This window comes from Microcaecilia unicolor, chromosome 6 (assembly GCF_901765095.1).
Source record: "Microcaecilia unicolor chromosome 6, aMicUni1.1, whole genome shotgun sequence".
Taxonomy (NCBI): domain Eukaryota; kingdom Metazoa; phylum Chordata; class Amphibia; order Gymnophiona; family Siphonopidae; genus Microcaecilia; species Microcaecilia unicolor.
This window is the reverse complement of record NC_044036.1, coordinates 216,543,178-216,563,630: the sequence shown is the minus strand read 5'-3', so window position 1 is coordinate 216,563,630 and position 20,453 is coordinate 216,543,178.

Here is a 20,453-nt window from a genome sequence, read left to right as displayed (position 1 = left end):
TTATCAATATCAATTTTTCATTCATGGTAACAAAGCTGGGGCACTGCTGGAGAGATTGGTTCAGGGGAAAAGAGGTACCCAGAGAATTTTGGAGGTAAAAGATGAGGGTGGCCAGCTTCGCAGGGACGTCTAAAGACATTGCAGATTGTTTCAAACATTATTATGAGAGATTGTATAGGGAGCCATTAGACATAATGCAAGATAGCATGCTGTACTTAATTAACCAGGCCTTGCCTCGGGTATCAGAATCCCAGAAGATGTATTTAAATGGTCCAATTACAGAGGGTGAGCTGATGCTGGCGCTCCAGCAGAGTAATATACAAAAGGCACCGGGGCCTGATGGATACACCATAGCATATTACAAGTTAGTCCAAGATCAGGTGACAATCCCTCTGTTAAATCTCTATAATGACATGGCAGCTTCTGGGGTAATGTCAGATGCCTTGAACGTGGCAAAAGTAATAGTCTTATTGAAGCCTGGAAAAGATGGGTCTGAGGTAGGGTCGTATAGGCCCATATCTCTATTAAATTGTGATGTCAAAATCTATGCTAAGATCTTGGCCAACAGACTGTCTCGAGTACTGCCAGACTTGATTGCGTCCCCACAGGTGGGATTTGTGAAAGGCAGGTCGGTAGGGAGTAATGTTCGGGCGCTCTTGGCATCCCTGGGGATTGTGGAGATGCGGAAAAGGCCTTCCCTGTTGGTCAGTTTCGACGCAGAGAAGGCCTTTGATTGGGTGATTTGGAATTTCATGTTCGCGGTTATGGAAAGAGTCGGAGTGGACGGTTACTTCCGTGCGGCAGTGAGTGCGCTCTACTCTAACCCACAGGCATTCATGTGGGTCAATGGGGAGAAATCGGCACAGTTTCAGATCAGAAGAGGCACCCGGCAGGGGTGTCCACTGTCCCCATTGCTGTTTGTGCTTACTCTGGACCCATTGATTAGGGAAATTGAGAACCATCCAGAAGTGGAGGGGGTGACACGGAGCGCCTCCTCGTTTAAGGTATCCGCGTTCGCAGACGATATATTAGTACATCTAACCCACCCCGGTCGATCGTTGAGAGCTTTGTTGGAATTGTTTCAGGAATATGGCGACTTTGCAGGGCTCAAAATTAATTATTCTAAATCTTTGGTGTTGACAGCCCACACAAGTGTGAAGACAGAATGGGGAGCCAGATTCCCACTCAAGTGGGCTTCAGACTTCCTTCCCTATTTAGGGGTGAGGGTCTCTATGAGAACGTCCATGTTATACCAGCTCAATTTTAATAATCTGTTAGACAAGTTAAAGGGTCGGTTGAGTTTGTGGGGGACGTTACCGCTTACGTTGCATGGGCGGATACATTTGTTTCGAATGGTTGAATTCCCGAGGTGGCTATATACATTCCAGGTGCTACCCCTGTGGCTTTGGCGTAAAGACTTAGGTCAGCTTTATCGCTATCTGAGGAGGTTTGTGTGGAGAGATACTAAACCGAAACTTCCATTAAACTTACTCATGGGCTCATGGAGGGAGGGAGGTATGGGACTTCCTAATATCTGCAGATATAACCAAGCTTGTCTGCTGCACCATTTGGGGGACTGGCTAATGGGGAGGCAGGGTTATACACCACGGGGTATGGAATATGAGTTTTTTAAACCGTTCCATCCACATTACTTATTGCACTGTGAGAGGAGAGCAATTCCGATACACATACGTAATAGCGTGCTGTTGAGCCCCTTGCGGGAGGTCTGGAGGGACTTGAATAGGATATGGGGCTTGGAAGCAGATGTATCAGACTTACTGCCACTGCAGGACAACCCACAATTTGCCCCAGGGTCTGAAAATAAAATATTTCGCAGATGGGTGGATCTGGGGATCACGAGGCTTGAGCATGTTCTGGATACAAGGGGGAAGATCCTATCATTAGGAGCCTTAGGAGTTGGTATTTGTATGAATCACTTATTTGCATATCATCAATTGGCTCATTACGTACGCTCTCTGAACCAAAGTAAGCTGGAAAGTGGACATGGGCGTAGAATTAGGGCCTTTTTGGGGATGATTCCCGGTGATAGGTTGTTGGTATCGGGCCTGCAGAAAGCTATAGGGGTGCAGGAGGGAAAGAGAGATACGGAGGTTATTCGCCAAAGATGGGGAGTAGATTTGGGACAACCAAATTTGCAGTTAGATTTTCCTAAACTGATAGCACGTATTCTCCAGTTGTCGGTAAATGCAGGCCTTCGGGAGTGTCAATACCGTATAACGCACAGGGCGTATATGGCCAAAAGTCAATTATTCAAATTTGGGGGGGTTGCGGATCCGCTTTGTGTGAAATGTGAGCAGGGGGAGGGTACACTATTGCATTCCCTTTGGACATGCCATACGATTCAGGCATTTTGGAGGCAGATATTTCTTTATCTAGAGTCTTTGGTGAATCTTCAGATTCCATTCTCACCACAGGGGGTATTATTGGATAAGTATGAAGTATTTCGACTTCATGGTAAGGGGACCCAGCAGCTTATTCGTAAGGCAAGTCTGGTCGGGAAGAAGCTCATAATGGGCGCTTGGACGAGTGAGTCCCCACCAGATTTCTGGCATTGGAGGAACAAATTACATGAACTTCTCTTATTGGAACGCAGGGGAGTTGGGTCTTCCCCCAAAAGGCGGAAAGCATTTTTGGCGGTGTGGGAACCCTATATACAATCCTTGTTACATAAAGCTCGCAATTTAATATTTAACAAGCTCTGAAAGGGAAGATGTGTGTGTGGGTTTTTTTTTTTTTTTTTTTTTAATGTTTTGGCCTTTTGATGGTAAGGTGAATAGTTAGGGAGGGTTAGGACAGTATGCAGTAATAGTTAGGGATTGGACAGGGTCTTGGGGGGGGGGGGGGTTATTAGTCGGTTACGTAATTAGGGTGGGGTGTCATCAGAGTTCAGGAACTCCGCTAGAGCAGTGATTTCTAAATACTGCAGGGATAGTTGAAGGTTCCACTATTTATGGTTTTTGATGCAGCATTGCAACATAGTTTTTATTCTTGATGGTCATAAATGGATCTCAATACAATGAGTTGAGTGGTGTAAGAGGGACTTTTGGGAGGGGGGAGGAGAACGTTGGGAGAAATGTTAGATGGTAAATTGTATTATTCTGTTAGAGTTGCACACAAATTTGAGCTGTGTATTTTTTCTCCATCGGTTACTTGGAAATGTTCTTTCTGAATTACCATCAATAAAACTGTTGAAATCTTAAGTGTGTGTGTGGGGGGGGGGGGGGGAGGAAGAAAATGTAAAATGTTCTTGGAGAGCGAAGTTAGTATTTCTTTTTCCATGTGTTAGTTTGCAAAATGGAAGTTGTCTCTTCAATAAAATATATTTAAACATAAAACTTCAGAAAAGAAAGAGACTTTTGGTGTGTACCTCAAGATACTGAGACTTTACAGTGAAGCAACTAGCTGATAGGAGACAAATTAAAGAAGAACCCTATCCCAGAACTATTCCCCCCCTCCCATCTCCTATACTCTCTAACATAATACTGGACCCGGAGCCACTACTGATCTCAATAGCTCAAAGGCAAGCCAAAACTACACTAAACACACAAGACTAGAACACCAGATTCTATACCAAAGAACTAAGTCCTATCATGCACCCTATCAAACACGGCCTACCAGGAACACAAATTGAACTAATACCAAAATGAATACCATCAAATTACTCCTAGCAATCTACTCCTTATCACTGATCCACCTAACATTAACCACCCCACTCGCAGAAAGTAACATCATCCCCATACTACATAATCATCAAAGACTGACCACATACACCCCATCTCATCAAACTGACATCAACCAAAACAAAGGAAGAACTCCAACATACGGACAACCCCAACAGAAGGGAAAGAAACCTCATAACAAACTCACATTAACACAGAAACGACAACTAACAAAAATCCACACAACATCAAACAGAAGACCCACACCAAAAAATTCAAGTGGGTTACATCAACGCTAGATCCGTAGTAAACAAAATAACAATAGTAACAGACTGGATCACGTCAGAAAACTTTGATCTACTTTTCATCAATGAAACCTGGATCCATGATCAAAAGGACCCTATAATCCTAGACCTCTGCCCTCCAGGCTATAAAATCGCTCACTGGACCAGAAAGGAAAAGAGAGGCAGAGGCATAGCACTAATCTATCGATCCCACTTTACCACCGAAACCACTGCTGACTTCATAACAACCCAACTTGAAATTGCCTCAATCAGAATCCACAACAAAACCCTGCTTGATCACCTGAACTGTGTCTTGTTTTATAAACCACCAGGTAATTGGAACGAAGGCCAGACAATCTTCACTGACTTCATTTCAAGCACTTGTGCAACCAACTCCAATATGGAGATATTAACCTTCATCTAGAAGACCCAAACTCTACAAACACACGAGAATGTAAGGACTTCCTCCACTTATTGGATCTCAAATGGCCACAAAAGCAAGCAACCCATGTCAAAGGGCACACACTTGACTTAATCTCACACAAACTGTCAACGGACCAGAACCTAATAATAACAGATACTAAATGGACAGAAACACCATGGACCGATCACTACAAACGAAACCTATCCCTAAAATGTTTTTTATCTGTGTAGAACTAGATTTTTGGAATAACTGTTCTCATCTCACTACTAGTGTATATGATATACTTATATACACTTTTGATAGGTATGTATAAAGAAATTTCTTCCCCTCTTCATTGAATTGTTTTGATTCTAACTGTATGATCTTAACAATTTTTTATTGAGAGGTATAAATGTGATGTGAGTAATTGTAGATTAAAACTTTTACATGATGTATTATTTTAATGATAATTATAATTATTTGTTTTATAGATGATATCATGTAGGTCCATACATGTTTTTTAGAACTTTTGAAGGATTGTTTTATATATATATTGAATCTTTTTTAAATAATTGCGTCTTAAATAATTGCTTTTTATTAGTTGAATCATGCTTATGACATTGTTAAATGGTTATATATGTTTTTATATTTGTGTTTTGTTTTTATAGTTTGTACCCCTGACGCAGCCTGAGGGCGAAACGTGGCCACGTCGGGTATCCATGATGTCTCTGGTACAGTGAGGCCATTTCTGATATCTAAATAGTAGTTTTAGGAAGCCTGTGCCAATGCTATCTGCAGGACATTTCTATATAGTACTGCTAACACCAGACCATAGTGCTTGAGCCATTTAAGACACACTTACAAAAATGCACTACTGTCATATGTAGTTACAGGAACAAACTATCATGGCCAGCCAATACAGCACTGCTGAGTTTTGTGGCTGGAAATGAAGCGTGGTCTGTAAAGATCTAGCTGTGCCTGGAGCAGCACTCCACATCAACTATCTGCAATACAGGGAACATGCTGAAAGCTTCGAGTCTAGCAAGATGCTCATATGGATGCAAAATGGGGCTATAGAGGCAGCACTGAAGTCAGATAGGCAGCATAAGAGAGAGAATTAGATTTGAACTCACCACCCCAGGTTGGCATAGATGGTGTTGTAATCACTCTTAATGGGCTTTTTTAATGTTGTTAGGCAGGTTGCACTGCTGTTATTTGAGTAACATGTGGCCCATGCTACAGTGATAAAAGGTTTAGACCTAGAAGTCAGGGCCGGTCCAAGGGTCTCTGGCGCCCCCCTGCAGACTATTAGTTGGCGCCCGCACGCCCCCGCCCCCCCAGCATCTCCCCTCTCTCTTCTCCCACCCTGCCCCTGTCCAGCGATTCTCCTTCGCCCCCATCCCCCGCCGCCCTTGGTGCTTTAAATCTTTAATTTACCTCCGTTCCAGCAGCCACGTCATTTGAAAGCCTTGCCCCATCTCTAGCCTTCCCTCCCTTCGTGAGTTTGTTCTGCAGTCCCACCCTCGAGGAAATGACGTCAGAAGGTGGGACTGCGGAATGAACAGCAGGCGGTGAGTAATGGAGAGAGGGAGATAAGGTCAGACTCTTTACAGATTGGGGACAGGTGAGCCACATGCAGATGCTGTGTTTTTCAGTGTTACAGCCTATTCATGATACAGCTGTGGCTGAGACATGCTATGCATCTGCTCTATGGCTTACAGAACCATAGCTCAAAGCTGGTCAGTAGCCTAGTGGTTATAACATTTGTCTTAACATCCTTAGGTTGCTGGTTCAAGAACCCTGTGCTCATGATTTGTTCCAAATCAATGAGCTCCATTTTCTCTGGTACTAAATACATCTGGGAGCCCTCCAGGGCCGGAGCACTACCCAGTGTGCCTGAATGTTACTCAACTTAAGCGTTTGCTCACATAGAAAAAGGTGTGAGCCACACCCACATAACAATAGACTGTTTATAGGTGCAGCTGCAAACTTGTGAGCATAGGCGCCTGGTATAAGAGGCAGCCACAAGTTCTCAACAAACAGCAGCAGGATGGATCAGCAGTTTCTCATTCTCTGACTTTATTCTTCTCCGTTCTCCTTCTTCAGACCAGTCCTGACTCCTCTCTCTTCTTTGCAGTGCTGCCTGTGCCCTGCGGTTTCTCCTCTTTTCCTCCCCCGCGCAACTCTCACAGTCACTTCAGCCTTCAGGGCTGGGCTGCTGCATGATCGAGTCCTGCTGAGTGCTCCCGCCTTAATCGCTACAGTAGTGAATAGCGATCGTCGATTCCATTAGCGCTGCATTCTCGTCATCTGCTTCAGCGCCTCAGGCTCAGCCAGTCAGCCTTCCCTATGAGGGCTCCCGTCATGATGCAACTTCCTGTTTCGCAAAGGCGGGAACATGCAGGTGGAGCCGTCACTGAGTAGGGAAGGCTCAAGGCTGGCTAAGAGTGGCTGTCTGAGGTGTTCTCACTTCCTTCCCAGAGTAGACCATAATAATTCAAAAGGAAATTGTGGCACGCAGCGCACACTGGATTTCAGGAGAGGTAGGTGCTGACTCTGAGGCAGGTTTTAAGTCAAAATAAAAAAATAAATATTTTGTTTCATGCAGATCTCTTTTGTTTAAACATAACTAAATGGGCTATAATCCCTAATGCAGTCCATTGGTTTTCTTATATTTTGTTTGTGATGACTTTTACTGTGCCAAAATTGAAATTTGAAAACTCTTATCTCTATCTGGTCATTAATAAAGGAGCTCATTGTGAATACTATCCACCCTAAAAGGATGTTTTGTGGCTGTGCATGAGAATTGTGATATGATCCCTTGTTTCATATTGTTGACGGTCTGTGATGTTGTCCGTTTGGGTGGTATATTGGTGTATTAGGGTCTGCCCGGTGTAATATTTATGGTACAGTAAGGTTCTGAGTGTGTTTTTGCACAAGTTTGTACATAGTGTTTTGCAGTTGAGGGCTTCTTGGCCTTATTGAGGTGATAAACATCAACACTTTAATTTAATTTTAGTTTGTCATAACACCAGACATGGTTTGGTTTCAGAATATTTTGGAGGATCTGGTGTTGAATTGTTCCATAGATGTGTATGTGGTTTAGTGTTAGTTAAGTGCTTGAAATAATTGCGTTTAAAATATGATACTGTATGTCATTTATGATATATAAATCCATTTTTACATGCACATAGAAGCATTACTTGTCAATAACCAGCAGCAGCAGCCCTTCCTTGGGATTCAGTCTCTTCTCCACCATGACAAATTTATATACCGAATACACTGCAAGAAATCTTTCACTTGCTAACCTTCAATCTCACTAATTAGAGTGGTTCTTGTAACTTTTCACATATGGGATGGGACACCCTTCGCTCCCCTAGAATAGATTTATGGTGATGCACAAGTAAATAGGGTATTTTAGACTTTCAGATCTATAGTCTTCAACCAGAATATACTAAACATTGACTTCTGTGCTATGAGTCTCTTTGAAAGCCCTATTAATTATACCCCTGCTGCCGCCCCGTTTCTCTTTCTAAAGGCCCTGGGACTTGACTTGAGACTGAAGATCCTCTGCTGGGGACCCTCCTGACTCAGAATTTGAGTTCAGATCATCTCAAACAAACCCAGTTACTCAAAACATCATGGATATTAGAAAATATTTTGGCGCAAAAGCCACAGTGAGCTCTGGACAGTGCACTCCAGAGAAAACAAATTCTGGAAACACTAAGTGCAGCGGGAATGAATGTAGAGAGAATGAGATACCAAGTGATTCTGAGCAAGATTCAAATATGTCATTGGCTGGCTGCTCTAACAACATATTAGTTTCTAATCCACATGAAGAATTCTCATCAAATCAAAATCAGCCTCAAAATCTTGCAATTTCAACTGAAAAAAAAATCTTGTCCTTACTCCTGTATTAGATCTTGGGTCAACTACAATGGGACCATCATTTACCTGAGTTTCCAAAATCTGTGTTTGGAATGCAAAACCATTCCTTCATATCAGAATATTACAAGACATTTTCATTTTTAGAGTATAGTCAGCAGTTAGATGCAGTTTTCTGCTTTCCTTGCGGACAGTTTTCAAGTTCTAGTGTTTTGAAAGATTCTGCTTTTACTGAAAAAGGAGTCAGGGACTAGAAAAATGTAAAGAAAAAGCTTCAGAAACATGTAGATTCTGGTATACATAAGCAGTCTTCTGAAAGATGGCATTTTCTCAAACAATCCAGAAAAGTGGGCTCTATCGCAACACAGCTCTCAGCTTCTCACAAGAAATTAGTAGAAGAAAATAGAGACTATGCTGTAAAAATTACTAATTTACTGCTTTACTTGGCCAAACAAGGAATTGCACTGCGGGAACATGATGAAAGAGAAGAATCAGCAAATCATGGAAACTTCCTCGAATTGTGCAATTTGTTCTCAAAATACGATGAAGCATTTGCAAGAAAATTGAAGGGTTCTTTCAATCTACTGGGCCATAGAACGCAAAATGAGCTGCTACAGATTGCAGCAGATTTTGTACAAGCTAAAATCATTCAGAAAGTGCAGGAAAATGGGTCAGTTTCAAGCAAGAAGAAATGGCAGTGTGTGTGAGATATACAGAAAAACGTTTTTTGGGATTTATCGATTTGTTCTGAGCGAGGAGATGCTAATGCTATCTATCAGCACATTAAACAATTCTTACAAGTATTAGGGATTGCAGATTTGCCAATTGGAGCACAGTGCTGTGATGGAGCCACTATCATGGCAGGTGTTTTAATCTGGGGTCCAGAGACCTCAAATCTGACTCCATCTCTAAATAGCACTAGTACTGGGGTAATCAAGAAGTTGTGAAGTTCTATAAGGAATTGCCACTAAGAGAGACGTTAGGTCTAAGGAAAAGATACCAGCCTTATGACAAACTGGATTTAGATTACAATTTATACAATGCAGCGAAGGATAGCCTGATACAGCAAAGCATTTATACTTACAGCCTCTGATCATAAAGTGAAGTCCACAGAACATCATTTGGGATGAGGAGTTTATTTGCCAAGATAAAAGTCAAATCAGTCATTGACAACAGGCACGTACAATCAATTAATTATAGGACTATAATAATCCAGCTGCAAACAGGTGTTAATTAGTTCCTAATCTTTTATAATTTCTTTTACCAATTAAAGGTTTTACAAGGGAAAGCAATTAGGTAATTTGTCAATTTTGCTGGACACATTGGTTTCCCTTGGAGAGAGAGAGTGGCAAGCCTTCTCTCTAGCTTAAACCAGGAAATACCCTGATTTTTATAGGTGCCCTCAGGATATGGATAATATGACAGTAGATATACCTGATTGGATCTATGCTAATGTCATGGTTACCACTGATTGGCTCATGCTAATGAGTAGCTTTTATCTTGCTAACATGGTTTTGTCTTTAGCTCGCTTGACCACAAATCTTAAGCAAGACCCTGCATCCAGCTACACCTTTCCTTTCTCACACCATGGCTGACCACAATGTCACTCTGTCCTTTGGACCCCCACCTTTGTGTTTCCTGTTGTTCTCGTTAGAGCTCCAACACTGGGAGTTCAAGCAAGAGTCACTCAGGCCTGTAAGCTTTTCCCTCATTTTAGAGCCTGAACCAAAGTCTAGGCAGGGGACCAAGGCTCATAGCTGTAGCATTTTTATACAAAATGAATGCCATACTCAGGTGCAACCAATCAAAATAGTAGATAGGTTTAAAGGTATAGTGTTAAAAAAAACGCTTTCCATTCCATATTCCTATTTAAACCTGACGGTTCAACTGTTTCAAATTGAAAGATTATTGGCTGTTCTTTTTGCCAAAGCATTTTCTTATTTTCCCCCCCAAAGTTACCCCTCTGGACCTGGTCAATAACCATGTAATGTAATTGGTCAAACGCATGTTCCTGACTAACACAATGTTGAAGCATAGGTGCTTCTGGTTTCTTATTTGTTATGCCATGTCTGTGCTCTATCGCTCTAGTTTTAAACGTACGGGTTAAATGCCTAATAAATTTTATCACACGGACATCAAAATGCATAGATGACATTAGTGGACTCACAGACTGTGACATGCTTTAGCACAATCTTCCTTTGATCTTTTTGCCATATAAATTCTGAACCTTCGATTGTGTTATCACATATGGAACATTTTCTACATTTTCGATGCTTACCTACGCTACTCATTCGCTTCATCCATACATCTGAGTTTGCACCCAGATCGATGTCCGTTTCCAAGAGAGAGCCCAGGAGAGGGCTACTCAACGTGCAGATCAGAGACCCATGCTCAAACCAGTCCGACCGGGGGTACCTAAGGCCACTGGAGAGACCTCGGCCAGGACTGAGGACGAACCTACGGTGGTGGGACGGCACAGACTCTCCGAAGAGGAGAGAGCTCATCGTCGCAGGAATCGCCTATGCATGTACTGCGGTCAGCCAGGACATTTCGCAGGTACCTGCCCGAACAAGTCGGGAAATGCTCTGGCCCGGGCCCCGTGAAGGGAGTGGCTCTGGGCCGGCTGTCCTCCTTTCCCGATAATCTGTTATCAGTTCCAGTGCTACTCCAGGGGAGAGGATTCAAGGTGCATACTGTGGCTCTGGTGGACTCAGGGGCTGGGGGAAACTTTATTGATGCTGACCTCTTGTCCTGGTGGGGAGGGTCTACCGTGCCCTGTCATCCGGCCCTCCAGGTTACATCTATTCAGGGAGACCGGCTTCCCCGGTCTATTACTCGGATCACCTCGCCCCTGCGTATGCTAGTGGGGGTTCTGCATCAAGAAATTAAAAAAATAAACACATCAGTGGTATAGCTAGGTGGGGCCATGGGGGCCTGGGACCCCCCAAATTTGCTCTGGGCCCCTGATTGGCTGACGGGGGTCCCCAAACCCCGCCAGCTGAAGACATCGCCCAGCGCTGGTCTGTGGCGGCGCCACCATATTGCCTGCCCTGCTCTCTCTTCCCCTCATGTCAGGCATGCTCCTTTTAGTGAAATTGAGAGTTTCACTAAAAGGAGAGTGCCAAACTTGAGGGGAAGAGAGAGCAGAGCAGGCAATATGGCGATGCCGGAGACCAGCAATGGATGGTCTTCAGCTGGCGGGGGTTGGGGACCCCTACCAGCCAATGTATTTGCGGCGGCAGTGCTTCAGATGGGGGGATTGGGGACCCCCATCAGCCAAGATGTTACAGCAGCGGCAGTGGGTGGCAGAGGAGGGACGGCGAGGCGGCGGCAGAGGGGGGTGGTGACCAAAATGTGCCCCCCCCTCACCTTGGGCTCTGGCCCCCTTCCACCTCGAGGACTGGCTCCACCCCTGAAATACATTAATGATATACTTCATGGAATGTGGTTGAATGCTGGTGAAAGGTGGCTGTTTTTTAAAACAGATTATTATTATTACTACATTTGTACCCCGCGCTTTCCCACACACAGTAGGCTCAATGCGGCTTACATAGTAATCAGAAATACAAAGTCTTAAAGGAGAAAAAATTTCAAACTGTAAAAAACATAGCAATGATGAAGCTTAATAATGTATGATTAGGATAAGGGAAGGTAAACAGGATAGGATAAGGGGGAAAAGGGGGTAAGGAGGGATATGAAAAAGGAGAGATGGAGAAGAAAAGGTTGGGGATGAGTAGGGGAAATAGGGAGGTGGGTTGGATATAATCAATGGTGTGTATTAAAACTGAGCATCAATAGGCAGTGAGAGTACCTGCTTATTTATTTATTTGCAGCATTTGTATCCCCCTTTTTCCCCACACACTAGCAGGCTCAATGTGGCTTACAAGACACTGTATTGGTGAACGCCAAGTACGGCAGGTGTTTAACAAATATAATTAGAAATAGGATCAGGGAAGGTAGGGACAAGTGGGTAAAATAAGTGACAAAGAAACCTTCTGTCCATTTTGATATAATAATAGACTATAGTACCAATGTTCCAAATGAACCATGCCACAAAGTGATTGGAGTTTTCACTATTTCCAATCAATCTGTCACATCATATTCTACATCAAAAGCTCTTATTCCACTCTTGCATGTCATTTAGTGTTGGTTGATGATAAGAGTATTTCAGTGTAATAGTTCCTTGGCTCCCTGCCTGGAAACTTTAGCTACCGCTATTTTATTGATGCTGATATAATGATCTAAATGAACAGTACAAATTTTGAAAACCGTGGTGACCAGCACATCTTTCTCCTCTGCCCCCCACCCACTGCAGTGTCTGCTATTCTTTTTACCATGATTGTCGCTGCCTCTGATGTTCCCACTGACACAGAAGTATGGTAACTGCAAGCTGGGCCGGTGTGGGGCCTTGAGCATATGCACATGCTCAAAGCCTGTCCAATCCCATGGTTGTACCTCTGTGCCAATGGGAGCATCAGAGGCAACGTGCAGGTGTACTGGTAAGCAGTGGTGTACCTAGGGTAGTTGACACCCGGGGCTGGTCATTTTTTAACACCCCCCTCCAAAATACAGTACTAGGCATACCAAGAATACAAAACACTCAGGACCTATAGAGCAATTCTACCATACCATAAGCAGTCATTTCTACAAGTCACACAAGGAAAAGGAAATCATCTTAAACACTACAGTGAGCACTAGAACATCAATTCACCTATTGTAAAACAAAACCAGGCAGAATAGTATAGATCGTCGATCCTGCACAGTCAATGCCAACTGAAAGCCATGTCTTTTTCACAAACACAGATACACCCTAATCCTCTATAGAATAAGTAATCATAAACTTTCTATTTAGACAAAAATTAAACTGAACCCACAAGATGCCAGACTCTGCATGCAATGCAACACCACAGAAACAGAAAATGTCCCCTAGTACTGTGCAAAATAGAAAGACAACAGATGTAAATTTGGAAAAACTAACAAATACCAATCACCACTTTACAAATTAACAAATAGAAATAAAACAAATATAGAAAATAAAATAATACCATTTTATTGGACTAATACATTTAGCTTTCAGAGGCCAAAACCTCTTTCCTCAGGGCTGGTGGTTGGGAGGTGGGGATAGTGCTGGGCAGACTTATACGGTCTGTGCCCTGAAAAAGACAGGTACAAATCAAGGTAAGGTATACACAAAAATTGGCACATGTGAGTTTATCTTGTTGGGCAGACTGGGTGGACCGTGCAGGTCTTTTTCTGCCGTCATCTACTATGTTACTATGTAATACAGTATAGTGCTGTTACAGTATCGTATCCTGACCTGAGGAAGGGGGTTTTGTTCTCCGAAAGTTAGTCAAAATGTATTAAAATTAGTCCAATAAAAAGATTACCTTATTTCCATGTTCTATTTATAAACATTTATAAACACAGCTACAATACTATTTTATCCTAAAGCAAAAAAAATAAAAAAATATATTTTATTTACAGTTTGTTGTCTCTGGTTTCTGCTTTCCTCATCTTCTTTTCACTGTCTTCCTTCCATCCAGCAGCTGTCTTTGCTATCTCCCTGCCATCCAGTGTCTGCCTTCTCTCTCTCCTGTCCCCTCCATCCAATGTCTGCCCTCTCTCTGCCCCTGTCTGCCCTCTCTATCTCCCCTTCCATACACTGTCTGTTCTTTCTCTCCCCTCCATCTACTGTCTGCCTTTTCTCTCTGCCCCTTCGATCCACCATTTGCCCTCCCTCTTCCATCCTTCCAGGGTCTGCCCTCCCTCACTCCACCTTCCATCCAGGATATGTCCCCTCTCTCTCTCTCTCTCTGCCCCCTCTTTTCGGCCCCTAGTTCCAGCCCCACTATCCCATCAGTCCCCAGTTTCAGCCCAAGCCATTTCTCCCTGTCCCCTTTTCAGCCCCCAGTCCCCACAGTTTCAGCCCCTGCCCCTTTTTAGGCCTCAGTTCCAGTCCCCTTCATCCACATGCCTTGCATTAGGGCCCCCCTTTTCAGCTCCAGCCCCATTCTCTCATCTGCCCTCCTTTTCAGCCCCAGACCTATTCTCCCACCTGCCTCTGCCCCAGGCATGGCCCCATTTTCTCTCCTGCCCCCTTCTCAGACCCCAGTTCCAGCTCTAGGTCCCTTCTTCCAGCTGAGCACCCCCCCCGACCCAGTCCCCTTCTCCCATCTGAGACCCCCCTCTGACCCAGTCCCCACCTGCCTACCCTCAGCTCCGTCAACAGCCCTCTTCTCTCTGGCATCCTACCAACTGACAACTCATCTCAGTTTTGATTTGCCTCAGTGTTAATAGTACTAGAATTCTCAGCAGCTTTTGATACTGTGGATCATGATATGCTAGCATGACTGGAAAAATGAGGTATCAATGGAACAGTACTTGCGTGGTTCAGATCCTATCTATCAGACAGGCAACAATCCATAATGTTTGGCAGCACCTCATTGCCACCATGTGCACTGACCTGTGGGGTACCACAAGGGTTGATACTGTCACCTGTTCTGTTCAATATCTGCCTCAAGTCAGTAGCAAAGCTGATTAGATCAATGGACACTGAGTTCTACATCTATGCAGATGATGTGCAGCTACTCATACCCATTGAACCTGACTTACCTACAAGCCCTGAATAAACTGATTACTTAGCCAATTCAAGAATGGGCAAAGTACAACAAACTTTGCCTGAACCCAAGTAAAACAGAGCTTCTCTGGGTCCCTAACATAAGTGGACACTGTCTTATCTGCAAGGTAGGTGAGCTCTTAGGTCCCGCGAGGCCCCGAGGGACCTCAAAGGACAGCCGTGCAACCCCAAGTCTTCACCCATGGCGACCGCCGTTCACCAAGGGTTGAGCCCCCAGCTGCAGGCGGTCAACGGGACTTCAGGAACCGCGGGGTGCCGAACTGACCCGGACAGGGACCAGGAGAGCAGAGGGCAAATGGAGAATGAGGACATCCACTGACAGGCAATAGTTCAGGGCCGGCAGCTAACAGCGTAGTCAAGATCAGGCAAGAGGTTGAGGCAGGCGGCTAGCAGGGAAAACCAGGAACAGTCCAAAAGTCAAAACCGGAAGTACAAGGAAAACAACGGAGCACAGGAACCAACGGAGACTGGCCTCCGGAACAGAACCTGAAGCAATGTTCTAGCTCAGTCCCCTTCCTTAAATACTGTTCAGCATCAGCCGCCCCGCCCCCATAGGTACAGCCGACCAATCCGGACCTGGTTATTGACAGAGCCTTTCTGATTGGCTCTGTCCGATCCCCCAGGCGGGACCACCAACCTGGCCTCCCAATCCAGCACCTCAGAGGCGGAGCTCCGGGCCCTCGCGCCCGGGAGAGAAGAAGACGCCAGCCATCGCGCCTCGGCGCCGCCTCCTTCAGCGGCGCAAACATAGCCCCCACAGCCGGCGACTAAGAGACCGGCGGCCGCAATCGCCGGCCTCTGGCCTCGGCCGGAACGGCCATCACCGCGGCGGGCCCCGGCTCCCCGCCGTGGCCTCTGGACCGCCGACCCTCACCGCGGTGGACGCCGGCTCCCGCCCCTCGCGGCGGAGGAACCGAAAGGAGCGACGGACGTGACAGACACGTACCTGACATCAAAATCTCTTTTGGGAAGTACGAACTCCCCCTCAAGTCACAAGTCAGGAACCGTGGAATACAGGTAGATTCAAAACTTACTCTGAGTCCCCAAATCCAAGCAACCTTCAAGAGCTGCTTCTTCTTTTTATGACAACTATGCTGCCTCTCTCCTTACATGGAGAAGGAAAATCTTATCCCAGTTATGCATGCCATGATAACATCAAGACTGGATTGCACTCTACAATGGTCTTACAAAGGGTCTGCACCAGCCTTAATTGATTCAGAATGCTGCAGCAAGACTCATAAAAGGTTGCAAGTGACATGACCACATCACACCATTTTTGCAAAAACTTTATTGGCTACCAGTATGATACAGGGCTAAATTTAAAGCTCTATGTCTGATCTTCAAGGCTCTTAAAGAAAATGGCCCTGAGTACTTGAAGAACAGGGTGACCATCTACACACCTCCAAGGACACTAAGGTCTTCCCAAGGGGTATCCCTAACCACACCCTCTCCAAAAGACATTACACGATGTGATACCCGCAAGCGGCTGCACATACTGCAGCAGGACATGTTTATCCTCTCCTGCCCTAGCTGAAATAACATTTAAATCATCTCTCTGACCTCATGTGCAATTTTCTTTAAATTAGTCACTTTATTTTCTAACTCCTCTTACTCTCTTACCTATCCTATATGTTCTATCTTTGCTTATACCCTACACTGTCTATTAAAATGTTTTGTTACTTATTATGTTGCCATTTGTATGTAGTATACTATGCCATACTTTCCAGCTTATAATCGAAAGAGAAAAACGCCTATATTTTGACCCAATTCGGGAGATGGGCGTTTTTCTCGCAAAGACGCCCAAATTGGTATAATCGAAAGCCGATTTTGGGCGTTTCCAACTGCACTCGGTCGTGGAAACGAATAAAGTTGATGGAGGCGTGTCGGAGGCGAGACTGGGGCATGGTTATCAGCCGAGGAGAGATGGGAGTCTGTAGCTGATAATCGGAAAAAAAAAGGCGTTTTTACTGCGATTTTGGGTCACTTTTTTTGGACCCTTTTTTCTCATGAACAAGTCCCAAAAAAGTGCCCCAACTGCCCAGATGACCACTGGAGGGAATCGGGGATGACCTCCCCGGACTCCCCCAGTGGTCACTAACCCCCTCCCACCAAAAAAAACCCCACTTTAAAACTTTTTTTCCAGCCTGTATGCCAACCTCAAATGCCGTACCCACCTCCATGACAGCAGAATGTGTTTGATCCTGTCACAGCCTTTCCCTGGGTCAGATGTGGCTCTCGGGTGCAGTACAGGGTCACATCAGCATTGCATTGTGGTGGGTGTAGGGTATTGTGTTAGCTTGTGTTACAGTCTCACGATGTTGGTAGTTGGTAGGCTCTTCTCCCATGGTGCTTTTCCCCCTGCCTATGGGTCAGAGTGTGCCGTGTTGTGTTTCCTGTTGTAGTCCATGCGGTAGTGGCCATTTTTGTAAGCCAGTTTTAGTTCCCTTTCCTGTGTTAGCCAAGTTAGAGAACTTAGTTATTACCTTGAATGTGGCTGAAAGAGGGCATTATACAGCATTCTGCCAGCTCTGACCTACTGCTAATCTCAGTACCAGGGAGACTCATTGCCAGTGGGGCACAACCTCTGATCTGCAGTTAACTGTGAGTAAACGCGGTTATTCCAATAAAGGACGTTTTCGGAGAGATTAGGCTTCAGGTGTCAACTGCTGTGCCAATGTTATACAGCAGCAACAAGTCCTAGAGGCCTGCGTGTATGCAGGTCCCTGGAGCACTTTTAGTGGGTACCGCAGTGCACTTCAGCCAGGTGGACCCAGGCCCATCCCCCCTACCTGTAACACTTGTGCTGGTAAATGGGAGGCCTCCAAAACCCACTGTACCCACATGTAGGTGCCCCCTTCACCCCTAAGAGCTATGGTAGTGTTGTGCATTTGTGGGTTTTGGGGGAGGGGGGTTGGGAGCTCAGCACCCATGGTAAGGGAGCTATGCATGTGGGAGCTTTTTCTGAAGTCCACCGCACTGACCTAGGGTGCCCAGTTGGTGTCCTGGCATATCGGGGGGGGGGGGGGGCAGTGTACTACCAATCCTGGCCCCTCCCATGACCAAATGGCTTGGATTAGGACGTTTTTGAGCTGGGCGTTTTTAGTTTCCATTACCGCTAAAAAAACAAACGCCCAGCTCAAAAATGTCCATTTTTTCAAAACTTCGGTTCGGCCCGCCCCTTCACGGACCCGTTCTCGGAGATAAACGCCCATGGAGATAGGCGTTTGCGTTCGATTATGCCCCTCCACGTATTGTTATTTGAATATTTTTATTGCTGTAATTTTCTATTGTTTATGTTTGATTTATTCTTACTGTACACTGCCTTGAGTGAATTCTTTCAAAAAGAAGGTAAATAAATCCTACTAACTAACTAACTAAATAGCCCAGCATAGCCTCATCCCCAGTGCCAGCTTTACTCTTAGGGTTCATTGCTGGTACTTCCAATAACACAACTTCAGTTCTAGTGCCACAGCATTGCTATAATACTGCAGGTTCTCCCTGATGCTGCTGTCTTGTTTCATAGATTCATGTCCAATATAAAAGACTTCTCCCATATTTGCCCCTTGTGTTGCAGCCTTGCTCTAGTACTAGAGATTCTTCCCCAGCACCACAAAACTCACTGACATAATTCACATTATCCAGATAGGAATTTATTTACTTATTCATTTTTTTTTTAAGTTGGTATACTCTCTCCTTGGCAATGCCATTCAAGATAGTTTACAATCTTACATTAATATCAAAGCAAAATCATATAAAACAATCAGATAATAAACAATATAAAATCATATCAAGCTAAACCTATATAGCTTAAAAATAAATAAGTTTAAGGCTTTATATCTGTTCCTGATCAAGAGATTCTGAGTATAATTAATGCAATACTTATTTTTGCTTTCTGTCTAAGACTTGCATCAACATTGCCTTAGAGGGAGGAGGGAGTCCTGTGGAAGACTGCCCCATGCTGTCTGAATGGTCCTGCCAGAGAAATGTCGGTGAGTTTCTAGTTCTTCAGCAAAACCCACTTAGGTAATTCTAAAAATAAGTGGTAATAATCAGTTACTTTGGGGAGCTTGCAGGTCTGTAGGTGTTTGTACCCATGGGCCTGCCAGGTCTCTCTGTTGCATGTGAAACAGATGCACAGGAAGTACCCAAATATATATGTTGACATTTCAAAACAACATCCCTATGTGTATTTTCCTGCACCTGTCCCAACTGCGCCCTAAACACCACTCACCTTTGGCATGTACAATGTGAACACATTGGTGTCAGCATGCACACTTTTAACCAAATTAATAGTGAGCAATGTTCAAATCTTGTTTCTTTTAACCCAGATAAACATATGTAAAAATGATTGATTATTGCCCCCACTATGATAAATGCATCAGGTCCTGTTTCCTGTCTAACAGGCATTTTACAGATCTATGTGTCTACCAGAGAAAATATAACTAAACCTTCTTTATTTTTCCTTATTAACCCAGTTAAACTAACTGCTTTTACGACATCTTTTGGCAAACAGAGCTGTGTGTTAAGTGAAGAAAACAAATTCTTCTAGAGCTTTTTGAAAAGGTCTACTGACTTTTTTTTACTGCTCATGTGTGGCAGAAGTCCATTGTGGCAGCCTGACAACTCGTCTCAGTTTTGATGTAACTGCTTTGACTTTGGGATGGGAAAAAGGACCCCATAATTCTAGATCTCTGCCCCCCAGGATACAAAATCGCTCACTGGACCAGAAAGGAAAAGAGAGGCGGAGGCTGTCACGTTAGTGAGGAAAAGTGAGCCCTTGGGTCACTACCGAGGAGCAGCAGCGGCAGGCAAATCACCTAAACAGGAGGCAAGGCAGACCACAGACAGACGGGCACAGGCCGGACTGAAGCAGCTGGACTGGAACAGAAGCACTAAGCAGAAGCAGGAGAATAGTCCATGAATCAAACAGAGTCTTGGGCAGGCAGCAGACAGTAGAATAAACCAGGAAACAAGCAGAGTCTTGGGCAGGCAGCAAACCGTAGAATACACCAGGAAACCAGCAGGGTCAAAGACAGGCAAAGCAAACTTTCAGGGTAGGAACCGCAACAGGCCAACAAGGACAAGAACACAACTGAAGACCTCTGTTGCCAAGGCAAAGCCTGAAAGTTCCCAGGTGCTTAATAAAGGCAACATACAAGGGAGTTCACCAGGTAAGGGTGCTGCTAAGTTTCAAAAATCCCATGGAAGGCTGGAAGATCTGGACCGGACCGACATGGCTTCTGGAACATGGGAAACAGCAGACAGTCCCTTGCAGCCACCAGGTCTAACCACCAGGTGGCGAGATGCATGAGAGCATGAAACATGGACACAATCGTGACAGTATCTCCCCCTCAAGGCTCCCCCGGTCTCCATGGGTGATTCAGGCCTCCATGGGTAAGCGTGATGAAACCTACGGAGGAGTTTCAAAACATGCTCAGTGGTAGCTGGGCTGGAGCTTGAATGGGAATCAGGACTGAAACCCAGAGTGAACTCAGCATCTTGACTGGACTCGGAACTCGACCTGAACTCAGCATCTTGGCTGGAGTTAGAACTCGACCTGGACT